At 45.2% G+C, this 12,658-nt stretch overlaps 1 protein-coding gene across 5 annotated transcripts in view; it reads left to right on the top strand.

Moving 5' to 3' along the window:
• Positions 1-4,613: 4,613 nt before the first annotated feature.
• Positions 4,614-12,658, top strand: part of LOC120894942 (UDP-glucosyltransferase 2) — a 28,909-nt gene continuing 20,864 nt past the window's right edge. For 2 of the 5 annotated variants that reach the window (XM_040297851.1, XM_040297852.1), the window contains exons 1-2: positions 4,614-4,693; positions 5,713-6,254. The gene's annotated coding sequence lies outside the window, so the exon portion shown is untranslated. Of the gene's footprint in view, positions 4,694-5,614; positions 6,255-12,658 lie in introns of all 5 variants that reach the window. The other 3 variants (XM_040297849.1, XM_040297853.1, XM_040297850.1) reach the window with 3 other exon arrangements.

Below are 12,658 nucleotides of genomic sequence, written 5' to 3'. Positions count from 1 at the left end.
GCCAACCACCTCCACCACCGCCTCGTGTTCTCGACCCCTTCGGTACGCAACGATGCTCGGCTTGGCGTGGATCATTGGAGATTGTCACAGCGATTGCGAAGGATCGCAGGCAACTGCTGGTTGCCGATGTGCCGGTAGGTCAGGATCATCGACGCTGCGCACTGTGCATGGTGCAGAACTCGTACCGAGGCTAACGTGCCGCACTGTCGGTCTACCTTCTTGGTCGACGTACATCGAACCGTCGGACGCGTATCGCACAACTAGCCCGAGACGGAGCAGGGAGTGAGTCAACCGGCCAGTCAATTGGATGTCCATTGCTTCGAGATCGAAGTTGGCGGAGTTTGTAGGCGCGATTATGTGTGTTTCATTCGATGCACACCCCATAATCGAAGGGTTTGGAAATTATGAATGAGGTAATGCAGAAAAATGCTCCGTCCAGGAGTTGCACACTGAAGCTACGTTCTAATGCTGCTCAAACTGTAAACCGTTGCTGGTTAAAGCTGTGGCTTTTGCAGTGCAAAACGCAGTGACCTAGAATATGAAGATCATCTCTACCAAATGCCCCGAAAGAAAGCAGCAAACAGGTAAGCCATGTTGTTGAAATTTGAAACTAAAATGCTCCCCCCTTACGCGCGCTATGGTGGACGAAAAGAAAATCACCTACAATGGGGCGGACGAAAGCTGGGCAGCAGCATTTCCAAAACAGATTTTGTTGCTCGTTTCATCCTGCCCCCAGCGTGGATGGTTCGCAGATGGACGGAAGGGAGGGCAATCCATGGTACAAATATGTTTATAGTCTGTTTGTGCCCGCAAGTCAAATGGCCAGTACATCCAAACAGTGGATTGAAAGAAAAACAAAATAACCCACCCCAAACCGCAGCACACGTCCAGATTATCCCAACCCAAACGAGGTTTTGGGGTGCGTTTTGCTCACTGCCCACTGCCCCGTGTATTTGCTTGCTCCGGGCTAAAACACACACGCACCCCGGTGGGTGACAGTGTGCAGGAAACGTTTGCCATGCGCTAATGATCACCCCTTGGTGGCTGGCATGCTCGGAGAAAGGGTGTTAACATGTGCCATTATGTTGAAGTAGTTTGTACCGTTTTTTTTATTTTTTGCTCCTTAACTCACGCTTAAGTGCTGCTTTAATCCACACAAAAAAGCAAAACCGAAGAAAATACATTCGTGAGACACTGGCAAGTGTCACAACAGAGTTTCGTGTATCGAGCGTTCCCTGTAGCGTGTGATGGACGCACGTGGCGGGGACGGTTTTGACACTGGCTAGAAAAAATGTGAAAGTAAACAAGCTGCCCGGCCCCCGGACCGTAGGTGTACTTGCTTCTGATGGATGAGAAATGAGCTGGCACGTGGTATCAAATTTTCAGCACACATGTACACAGCAACAGCAGAAAGAGAGATGGAAAAAAGGAAAACCAGCCCCAGAACGTACAGAATAAAACTGTGGTCGATTCGGTGCTGGTGCAGCATCTGGCGTGTTTACAGCGTTTTCATTATCTCGTTTTTTTATGTTTTTTGTTGGATGCTTTAGTCTTTGTGTGGGAGACTTTGGTTGTTTCTGGCGTGGCAGATTGCTGTTGTGCTTTGTTGTGATTGATTATAAATTGAAACTAATGTGAAAAGGAGGGAGGGAAGCTTTTCCAACTGATTTTTTATTCAAACATACTTTGGAGTGGGGTATAAGTTTTTCTGGCTTTAATTACATACTTCAAATTGATTTGAGAGCTTCATTTCATACAGAACGATATGTAGGTAACATTTTTAAGTTGTTGTGTTTACAGCGTTGCTCTTTATCAATAATTTTGTATTATATATCTTTTAGGGCGGTCCTGTGGTACAGTCGTCAACTCGAACGACTCAATAACATGCCCGTCATGGGGTCATGGGTTCAAGCTCAGAATGGGCCGTATCCCCGTAGCAAGGATTGACTATCCGGCAATGTGGGTGGTAATGAATAAAGTCTCGAAAGTCTGTATAGGCCGGCATGTCCGCGTAGGACGTTACGCCAAACAGAAGAAAAATATCTTTAAGTTTACAACGTCAATATCTTCTCATTTTCTTTAAAAGTCTAACCTTCTTGGAAAGAAGTTGCCAATCTCGATAGAATAGCTTCATAATTCACGAGTTATGTATTTCTACTATACCTTTTTTCTACTATATCTACTATATCTTAATCTAACTAAAACTATTCGCTTGCAGAATGAACTAAACACTTGAAATCAATTTAAAACTGATTTAAAATATATAAAAAATAGATGCCATTAATATCTTAACATTATCCAGGGATTGTCAAACATAAGCGGCTGTGTTGAGTTATTCCTATGTGTTCAAATAGCAATGTTATACTGCTGCAAAGCGCATGTTTGACATGACAGCCCACCAGCACAGCAAGAACGTCGACCGCATGGTTTGGTTTGCAAAACGCTCGTACACTATGCTAGGCGCATTATTTTGACCACTCGAATCCCTTGACATCGTTTATCAAACATTACTGACCACACACACATACACACACACACACACACACACACACACACACACACACACACATGCACGCGCCCGCATGGCCCGGTTAGAAGTGTCCTCCGGTAGGTTAGGATTGCATACCATTACGAGCAGCGTAATCAGTTTTATCATACCCTCTAATGAGTGCTTTGCGCCGTTCAAAAAACACTCGACCCGGTGTTTGCCGTCCGGATTGTGTAACCCGACATGGCTCGTGTGTGTGTCGTAGTTTTTGGCGTACGGTAGAAAGGATTTTTGCGGTTCACTTTTCATAAAGCTCGCCCGCGATACTGCCGAGCCACAACGAGCATCGAGTGAAGGTGTAACGATGTCATAAAAATAATGAAGATGAATAAAACTGGTGTACAGAAATGTGCCAGCCAAAGGCACTCAGGGGCGTATGTAGGTGTGTGTGTGTGCTTTTTTCTGTTCTTGTTGCTCCGTATGCTGCAAATAAGCAGACAAACATGGGTGGCATTATGTTGCGGCTACCGGTCGCATTAGATTGCAGGCAGAGCAAAGTGCGCTGCTGTTGTGCACTTTTACGGGCGAGTTTGTTCGAGATGTTTTTTTTTTCTGTTGCTCTGTTGCTTACACAAAACTGCTGTACATCGTATTGTCAACAGAAGGTAAAAATGAATATAAATCATCTGCACAAAAGGTCATTGGGACATTAGAGCGTCTGTTTGTGCAGTTTGAAACTGATTATGAAACATGAAAGTAGAAAACATAAAAAAGGAAAATAACTTTGCTACGTATGAAGTGAAGTAATAAAAACCAAGCTCGTTAACATGTCCACTGAAAGACTACAACGAGCATATAGAGAAAAAAAGAAGAGCTAAAGCAAACGTATGAAAACAAGAAAAAATATAAAAGAACAAAAATAAAAGAATAAGAAAGAAAAAGAACTATTATAAACTATTATAACTATTACTATTATAAAAAATATACCCCTTCATCATCATCATCATCATCATCATCAAAAAAGAAATAAAAAGAAATCGAAAAGAATAAAAAACAAACTAAAAATGATAAAATTCCCAGCCAACATATAAAATTAAAAAAGACAATATTGATCAGCAAAATGTCAAGCAGGTTCGACAAAAGCTGTAGGTAAAACGAGCAAACCAAACCCGCAACAAAACAAACCAAATCACTAATTAGCAAAGCACCTTCCCCAACGTCCCGACATGTTTTCTGCACACGCTAGAATGATGTCATTTACTCGAAAACAAAACTGTTTGTCGCTGCTTTCCCCGTGCCCGTCTATGCCGGTTTTTTTTGCCATGGTCGATTAAGCAACGCGCTTGTGTTCGCACACCACGTGGCGTGAGATCATCATTAAGGATGCCTCGTATCTTTCCTTCTCTGCATCTGCTGACAGCCTCTGCTTACCTCTGTTGCATGCAACGGCGCGGGCAAGCGCGGAAGCTGCTGAGTGTGAACGTAGTTGTTCTTGGGTTGCATGGACTCCCGGGATCGAATGATCGTCGGCCTGGCCCACCATTCCATCGAAAATGGGGTGACCGAAAACTAACCCACGCCGTGGGACAGGTTTTCGTGCGTTTCTATGCGCTTTTGTTTGGCGTGGTTTTTCCACCGGTTTTTTTTTTGTTTATGAGAAAGAAAGGGAAGGAAACGACTTTCAACCCCGTGGGGTATGGTGTGGCGCGACACCGATCGTTTGCTTCCTGGTTCCTGCCGGGAAGCGGGGGCCGTAGAGGAAGGTAGTGGTGGATTTATATGTTACGATGATAGGGAAACATATGTGTGTGTGTGTTTTGGTGGCGCATGCAAAGCGCATGCACCGCCTTGTACGCATTGGCGGCGCGCTCATGTGTATACGCACACCTTCCCCCGTGGTCAGTGATCGGCATCACGATCAGACACTATCATCATCATCATCATCATCATCATCATCGCCATCTGCATTCGGACGGCCTTCCCTTCTCCGATCCGGTGGCCAGTGGCTTACCTCAATCCTACATCCCCCCCCGCCTTTCTTTCCCATTCCCTTTCGTTCGAGATGGTAGCGGTCGTTCGCGGTAAACCTCAGCCGCAGCAAACCCCGCTGCTGGTGCGCTTTCAGTTTCGATCGTACCGCGACCGATTGCGGACGTAACTGCTGGCTGGCGCTGTTTTGCCGTTCGCTGCTCGCCGTTCGTTTCGGTACCACTTTCCAATCCATACACACACACACACACTAGCCTTTGATCCTGTCAGTTGTAGTTGTTTATGTTTGTTTGTGCTCCCGTTGCGCTGCAGTTGGGAGAGCTTTTAATGGGGGGAGGAAGCTGCTTTAGTCACGAAACTGCTGCCCAAGGCCCAAGATAATTCGCCCAAGACTTGGCGCTTAATTTGTAAGTGTGCTTACTGTCTGTCTGCGCGTGTGTGTGTGTTGTGATAATGTGTTTGCTGTTAAAATATAAACGTTAAATTCAATTAAAACAGTACCACTTTTCGCCTTGTGTCTCGGATCGGTCTATCCTTTCATCACACATTCTTGCTCGCTACCTTAAACACTTTCTCGATGGCAGTAGGTTGTTGTTTTTCTTTCATCAAAAAGCGCGGTGTGTGTGTGTGTGCATGTGCACAAATTTTGTCAAGTGAAACCCGCGTTTGGGTCCCGGTTGCGTCCTGTTCGTGTGCCGTGTGAGGCGTCTTACGTGTCTTGTGATCGGCCCACAGCTCCCCCAAAACATCGAAGCTCCAGTGCAGACCCTTTGCCAGCAGCAAACCTTCCCCTTCTAGGGTGTTTTGGAATAAGCGCAGAAAACAAAAGTCTACCTCACGGTCTACCCTTCCACACCGGAAGTAGCGATCGTTTCGAGGGGGAAAGTGACCGGATCGGGTTTGGAGCGTCTAATCCACGACTTGAGCGGGTTTGGGGAACGCGTGTGTGTGTTTGTGTGAATAAGTGAATGTGTAAAAGGTTTTTCACGTTTAAGTTCACAGGTCTAAGCGTGTTTGTGTGTGACAAACGCACGAGCAACCGGAGCACGATTTAAGCTATGTTGCAGATCATTTTGTACCCAAAGGCAAAGCTCAATTTAGTTTAAGGTTATTTATCTTATTATTTTTCGATTTTAGCCAATTTTAGCGTGCATGTGTGTGTGTATGTGTGTTTGTGTGTGTGGGTGTGAATGTATGTTTGAAAACACCTTCGGTAATCATTTTGCTCCCCATAGCCCACTAGCGAGCACAATCGTCTCCCCGCCTAAATCTCGCCCATCTTTCTTCATTTCACTCCATCGTGGTTGCCGGTGGTTCGTGGTGTGAATTGGTGAATCGCGTAAGAAGCTGTGCTGTAGCAAAGCAACAACAACAAAAAGAAACAAATCTCCGTTAGGAAGTCCCGGTCCACGCGCAAGCAAAAACTCTCACTTTCCGTTCAAGCGCGCCCGTTTGTTTGGTGGTTTTCGTGTTTGTTTTGCGTTGTCCCTGCGCTCTAGTCGCGGAGGTGTGGTGCGGAAGGTGCGAGATTTGCAAAACGTTGCCACCGTCCGCGGGCGAAGCGGCGGAAGGAAGGGAAACGGGACGGGCGGCTCCGGCGGTTGCGAACCAACCCAAACCAACCAAACCAGAAGCTGTACGCGCCACACGAATTTTACGCCCTTCTGGTCGGCCCTCTGGTCTGGCGCAACCGAAGCCGCAGCCAGTGAGCAGCAACAGCAGCAGCAGATCGGCGCGTCACGCGTCGCGCGGCTCGTTGACCACAATCAATTGAAAGGTAAGTACTTTTAATGATTTTTCACAAACACCACTACGGTACGGGGCCGGGGCACGTGTGCACACAGCCGCGCTTCACGGTAGTCGCGCTAAAGCACGACGGGGGATGCGTTCGCGCACGGGCGCACTGAACGCCCGTCGACATGAGAGTTACTCACATTACGGCGTTACTTAATCTTTCATCATCATCACCATCATCGTCATCGATGGGCAAAAGGCCCCCACAGCCGTGGCTTCTTTTATGCTCGTCCTCCTTGTTTTGTTGAGCTCGACAATGCTCGTCTGCATAAGCTTTGGCACCGGCTCTGGCTGGATTGTCCCACTGCCCCCGGACGACGACGGCTGTTGTGTAATTGCACATGCATGCACACTTTCGATCGTTGTACCGCGGGGGTTGGCCCAATCACCCAGCCGCTCTGCATCTCGTCTGCATCTCGACTTCGCGTCTTGCTGAATCGTCGGCAGATGAAATGGCACAGTTTCTTACACCGATGCCGATGTGTGGCTCAAGCCGGCGGGTGTTGGGTAGGTCGGAAAACCCCATCAAACCTCCTACCCAAAGCAGCAGCATAAGCGTGCTCAGGCGTGTGCGAGCGTAAGGGCGCTTACCGGTTCGCTTTTGATTGATTTTGGGGTACGTTGCACTTGGGGTTTCGGTTCGCTGATGGGTTTGCCTAGCGTTTGATGTTGCTGTGGTGGGACATTGGGGATGTCTTCTTCTTGTAAGCTACATCTCGAACGGCGAATACCGTTCGATAAATGATCAATCGAACCGAATAAAAGGTGTTTACGTTTTTCCTCCTAACGCCTGTCACACGTCTCACGTTTCATGTACCTCAGAAAGAGAGCAGAAAAGCAGGAGTGCAATGAAATGAAAGTTTTGGAGCTTTTCGGTTACTTTGAACGTAATGTTTAATGGGGGTTGTTTTTCGTTTTTTTTCTCATACGCCATACTAAACCTTTTTTTTTATTCTTCGATCGTAAAACAATGGAGGGCATACTGTACTAATGTTACATCAGTTTTGTGGCATTGTTTGGTAGCGAACTTTAATGCATGATGTTATTTTTGTTCATCAGTGGAAATCACCAGAAGTGGAAAAAATATAGCACTTATTATTTTAACACTTTTTATTTAAATAATTATTATTTTCATGATGATGCCAAAGTAATGAAGCTACGCTGGCTAAACTAGAACAGCTTTGCATTGCTTATCACGATTATCGTCCTGAATGTAATGTTGTTTTGTGCATTGGATTAGAGCAGTGACGTCAAACTCATTTTGGGTCGCGGGCCGGATAACGGCTCAAAATATCCTCGCGGGCCGCAGTTGGGTGGCGGTGGGGTGGGAGTTCTTTCAATCGGCAAAAACCATTAAGGACTTATTCTTGGACCTAGAATCTTATTTACATTTTTTTCGTAGCCTCCAATAAACAGCTCATGACGTTCATGAATTTACTCATGCTTTACTTCAGTGGTGGTCGTGCCTACTCGGAAATTTGATAATTCATATTCAATTGCTTCAGATATCTGCTGACTTTCAGGCTACCTGGACAGTACTTTAACCCTCGTATATTGCCTCGTATAAACACGAAGTACCAATGCTGCATTTTGACAATGGTAATGACTAATAAAGATAAATCAAAATTTATCATTACATCGGCAGATATTGGATAGATATGTGGCCATTTTGTTGAGCAAAAGGGACTACCAGCATACAGTCGACCTCATACAGTTCTTACCTGTTTTTGAGTGCTTGGTGTTTCATGGTTTATCAAATATATCGACCTGATTTTTCCTGAACCACACATAAAAAGTACCCTCATCAGTGAAGTGAACAAAGTGGTATTCCAATACGTAATTTCCGAACTTTACAGGAAGCCTCAATGTTGGAAAATGGGTGAAAATGTTGATGGACTATCAATCAGACTTAAGAGTGCTCTCAGACCTAGAGTGCTATTAAAACTGAATGTTGAAACCTTCTTCCTCAGTGGATAAACATTAATACACCCGTTTTTCTAATTTTATAATTTACAATGTATATCTGCTTCATTCAAATAACTGCCAAAGTTCTTCGCGGGCCGGATTGAGAGCCTTCACGGGCCTCATGTGGTCCGCGGGTCGTATGTTTGACATGTCTGGATTAGAGTGTCTTTTCAATGCTCTTCATGAAATATGAATATCTTTCGCTTTAAGGTTGATGCTTTACAACACGAAAACACTAGAAGTAAATTAGAATATATGCTACTAATAACAAATAGCGGACTGATTATAACCAAGGACCAATCGGTAGAAGTGGAACAAGACCAAAAGTAGTAAATAGAAATATTATGAGACTTGCCGCATATAGTCGAAGCAAACAGAAAGGGTGATTAACCCTGTGTACAAAATGTTCGTACACAAACAATTGATGAAAAATTGCAACAACACACTCAAAAAAAACGACAGGAAACACTAATTACACCAATGATTGTGCGGTCGGTTCCAACCAATTACGTCCCAACGGCGTAGCATAAGCAACCTTCAATAACCAGAGCAGGAGAGAAAGAGACGAAACTAGTGTGCGTGTGTTTGTGTGTGGAGGGCGTTGGTAGTACATTACAATTGTTTAAAATGCGACCAGCGTATCCAAAGCGCCACCAACCATCCATCAATTCGGAAATTGGTCACCATCTTTATCCCTCCCGCCATCGTTCATCGAAGGTGAAGCGTGCAAAAATCTAACATGGCTTTAATGGCACATTTCACACACCCGCGAAAGGGATCGAAACGTACTTTTTGTCCCCCCCCCCTGATCCAATGGAGTGCTTTGTTTTGGTTTAGCTTCGGTTTGGCTAAATGTGTCCCAACCCCGCCATAATGGTTTTACCCTGTCTACCTGCCTGTCAAGCTTGCCTCCCGTATCAACAGAGATGGGTTTGTGCAATTAATAAACTCCCAAAACGACCCAAGCGAAGATTATGGCGGCCCCTGGGGATGAAGGTTGTTGCTTCCTTTGCCGACTTGGAGCAGATCGTTAATCGATTTTGCGCTCTCCGCACTTTTTGCGCATTGTGGTAAGGCCATCCCTGTTTGGCGTCACCGGTAGAAGGATAAACAAACTATTCAATTTTAAACAAAACCCCATTTCACATACTGCGCATTCCGCTCGTACGGTGGTGCGATAGGCGAGTGGGGATTGGAAAACATTTCCTTGCTCATCCGCCGTGTGTCGTGGGACGTGGTCCGTGGTCGAGGCGCTGGCCCCACCCTTTACCACACCGCATATCCACGACCCTTCATTCACCGTCGATCGAGCGGATGGGAAGTTTCGGACGGGAACGTTGTCAAGCGTGCCTCGATTAGAAATTGAATGCCATTCACCGGCAGTGGGCGTCGCTCTGCTGCGGTGGTCGCCGGCGTATACCGTTGATACGTTTGAAAAATGCAGATAAGGGTGCAGCTTTCTCCTATTCAAAATAGACGCGCTTTGCAGTGCGGGACGGTTATGAATAAAATAACAAAAAAAGGTTCATAAATTAAAGGTCGCTTTTGTGAAATAAAATCTGTGTCGTTTGGATGGATCGGTAGAAATGGATTATGAAATGAGTATAAATCCTAGGCTGTAATATTGAACGGATTGATTGAAGGATTGAATTTCGATTTGTTTCTTTAGCTCTTTCTCTCTCTTACACTCTCTCACACTCTTGCGTACTCTTACGTTTATATGTCCTTACACGTATTTTATTGTAATGTTTGTAATAGTTATATTCTTAGTATTATTAAATTATAATATTTAACAAATAAATGTATATCATACCTTCATTTAAGTTCTAAAACCTATTAAATTTTCCAAAGCTTCGATCAGCTTTTACAATTGCTTTAAAACGTCAAACTGTCAATGTAAAACTAAATAGAGGTAGCCGAGATCACAAAAAAGCACATGCATTTATTGTACTTCAAAGTACAAATACTTTACATACATGCTACAGAAGAGTGTTGATGCACCGTACGTGGCAGATTTTGCCTGGAAATTCCCCATCTCCGGGTGGGGTACGCTCGAAAAACAAAATCGAAACACACAAAACACGTAACAAGCTGCGTGGGAACAGTGAGGGGAACCGAGCGCAGCCTGTTGTCGCGCAAAAGGTGTGTCAGATGGAAAAACGACCCACCATAACAAGAAGTGGCTGATCTTCGGCCGCCTCAAGGTCATAAGGACCGACAGGCGAAACAAAAAAGAAGAAGCAAAACAAAGAAGTGCACAAACAAAAATTAATTTAAAGAAAAAACCCCCCACACACACGCACACACGACGCAACTGCCCGAAATGGCCGAACGAGGAAAAGCACAGCGCACCGCTAGGCCCACATTCAGGTCAAGGATAAGCACCAGTCCCCACGTGATCGAGCGTCTCGTTTTTGCGACGCTCGCCAAAGCTTTTACTTCCCATGCTTCCACCTTTCCCCCGGTTTCACCCGCACCGTCGCCTTACTTACCCTTCCCTGTGCCCCGGTTCAGCCGTGCAGTTGCTTCATTCCCGTTTAACCACTTTCCACTCCGCGTCTTCTGCGCCCCTTTCTTCTGAAACCGTTTTTGAGAGGGAGGGGGTTAAATTTTGCAGACACACTTTAGCCCGGCCCGGCAGCATGATCGTTCCGGCCGGCCCAGGGCAGGCAGACAGACACACAGTCAATCATACAGTGTGTTGCGTAACCATGGTGTGTGTGTGTGTGTGTCGTTCGCACATGCCGTACATTACTGTCGCGATGTTTACGGATTCGCTACTTTCTTTCCTTTTTATGCTGTTGTTGCTATTTCTGTAAGCTTTGCGTGTGCGCTTGCTTTTTTTTTTCCTCCTTTTTCTTTCGTCGCTTTCGCAGCCCCCGCAGGCCATGCATTTTCGCTGCCAGATGTATGAGGGGTTGCGTCCTGGGTTGGGATGACGCGAGCCTGACAACATGGCACGGTACAACTCTAGTGGGGCGTGTCACAATGTGTCTAATTTGTGAGTGAGACGTTTGTGGATACGGTCGGCGTACGCTTTGCAAAAATAAGTGATCTCTAGCGCATTGTGTATGTTTGGGTCAGGGTGAGTTTTAAAAATGTGTGACTCAATTTTTACGCCCGACCTAGTGACGAGCTCGACCGCGTCGCAGCAGCTTCGGCTTTCTTCCTTCCATCGAACGCTTCACCTTCGCGCGCAGCATCCGTGTGGAGGTGTCTTTTTGTGTATCTATGTGCGGGCGGCCAAATTTCAAGGTAATGCTAAAATATGTTTTTGAAACCCGACACCATGACTCATCATCACACGCTAACGAGGAAGCTTCCTAGCAGAGCGAGTTTGGAAGGTTGACTATATCGTAAACAGATTAAAATAACCAAAATAACCTTCACATCAGCTTGGATGTGTTTAATTTTATATTCAGTGTACGCACATCGTGCAATTACACTTTTGACTCCGCTTTAAGAGCTCTGATGTAGTACAGTTCAGCGCTGTAGCTAAATGTATTTAAATTTTATTTCATCTTTTGAAGATCAACTATTCAAACGCAACACAGGAAGGAATCGGATGTTCAATCCTTGATTGCAGCTGTGCCAATCACAAAGAATCGATAATAAATAACATCTTTTATAAGTAGGTACATGCCAAACACATATGCAGTGAAGCTTGTCCTTTAATCTCACCAATCATTCGCCAAAGTGAACAGGTTAGGTAAATGTCTTTTTGCTCGTCCTTGCAAAGCGCCTGAAGGTATGCAATATTATTAGTGTAAGGTTATTTTGTACTAGTTTTGGTGGAATCCATACTTAAACAATGTAAAACATAATGAATGGAAAACAAACGACCAAAACGGAAGTAAAGTAAAGTAAAGGAAGAATAGTAGGAAGTACAATATCCCTTTTGCCCGAATAAAAGCAATCCTGATGAAGAGTAAAGTTCGTAAATGCTACAGCAAGTTTTGTAAAAAAAAATACGTCTCTTTCGAAGCAAACCATAAAAATGTATCTTTCCAAAACAAACCAAAGATACTTTTTACCTTCAATTCTCGTTAACGTGTACCAACGACATGCTAACCTTCAATTGTCGAGAGAATGGAACTGCAACCGAAAGTGCTGCACGTTCCAGGGGAACCGGATCCGTTGGTATTATCAGAAGCTAAGTGCTCAAGTTTGCACCAACCTCCACTTCCTCTCCGGGGTGTAAACTTCTGACGCGCGCGCACAAGTCCCAACAACGCTCGCCAGCTTCCAGCGTTGTTAAAAGTGCACCATCGTGCACCACACACACACACATACACACACAAGTGCATGGTTGTGCAAAACTTTTGCAGAAGAATTAATCAAGCCCGAAACACTGCACACGCGAAGGGCGATCGGCGCAGAGCCGGGCCAGCGTTCGAGCGTACCAGAGTGCATTAACCCGTA

The sequence above is a fragment of the Anopheles arabiensis genome, chromosome 2 (assembly GCF_016920715.1).
Source record: "Anopheles arabiensis isolate DONGOLA chromosome 2, AaraD3, whole genome shotgun sequence".
Taxonomy (NCBI): Eukaryota; Metazoa; Arthropoda; class Insecta; order Diptera; family Culicidae; genus Anopheles; species Anopheles arabiensis.
Note: the sequence above shows the minus strand (reverse complement) of the source record. Positions and strands in the feature narration are given on the sequence as shown.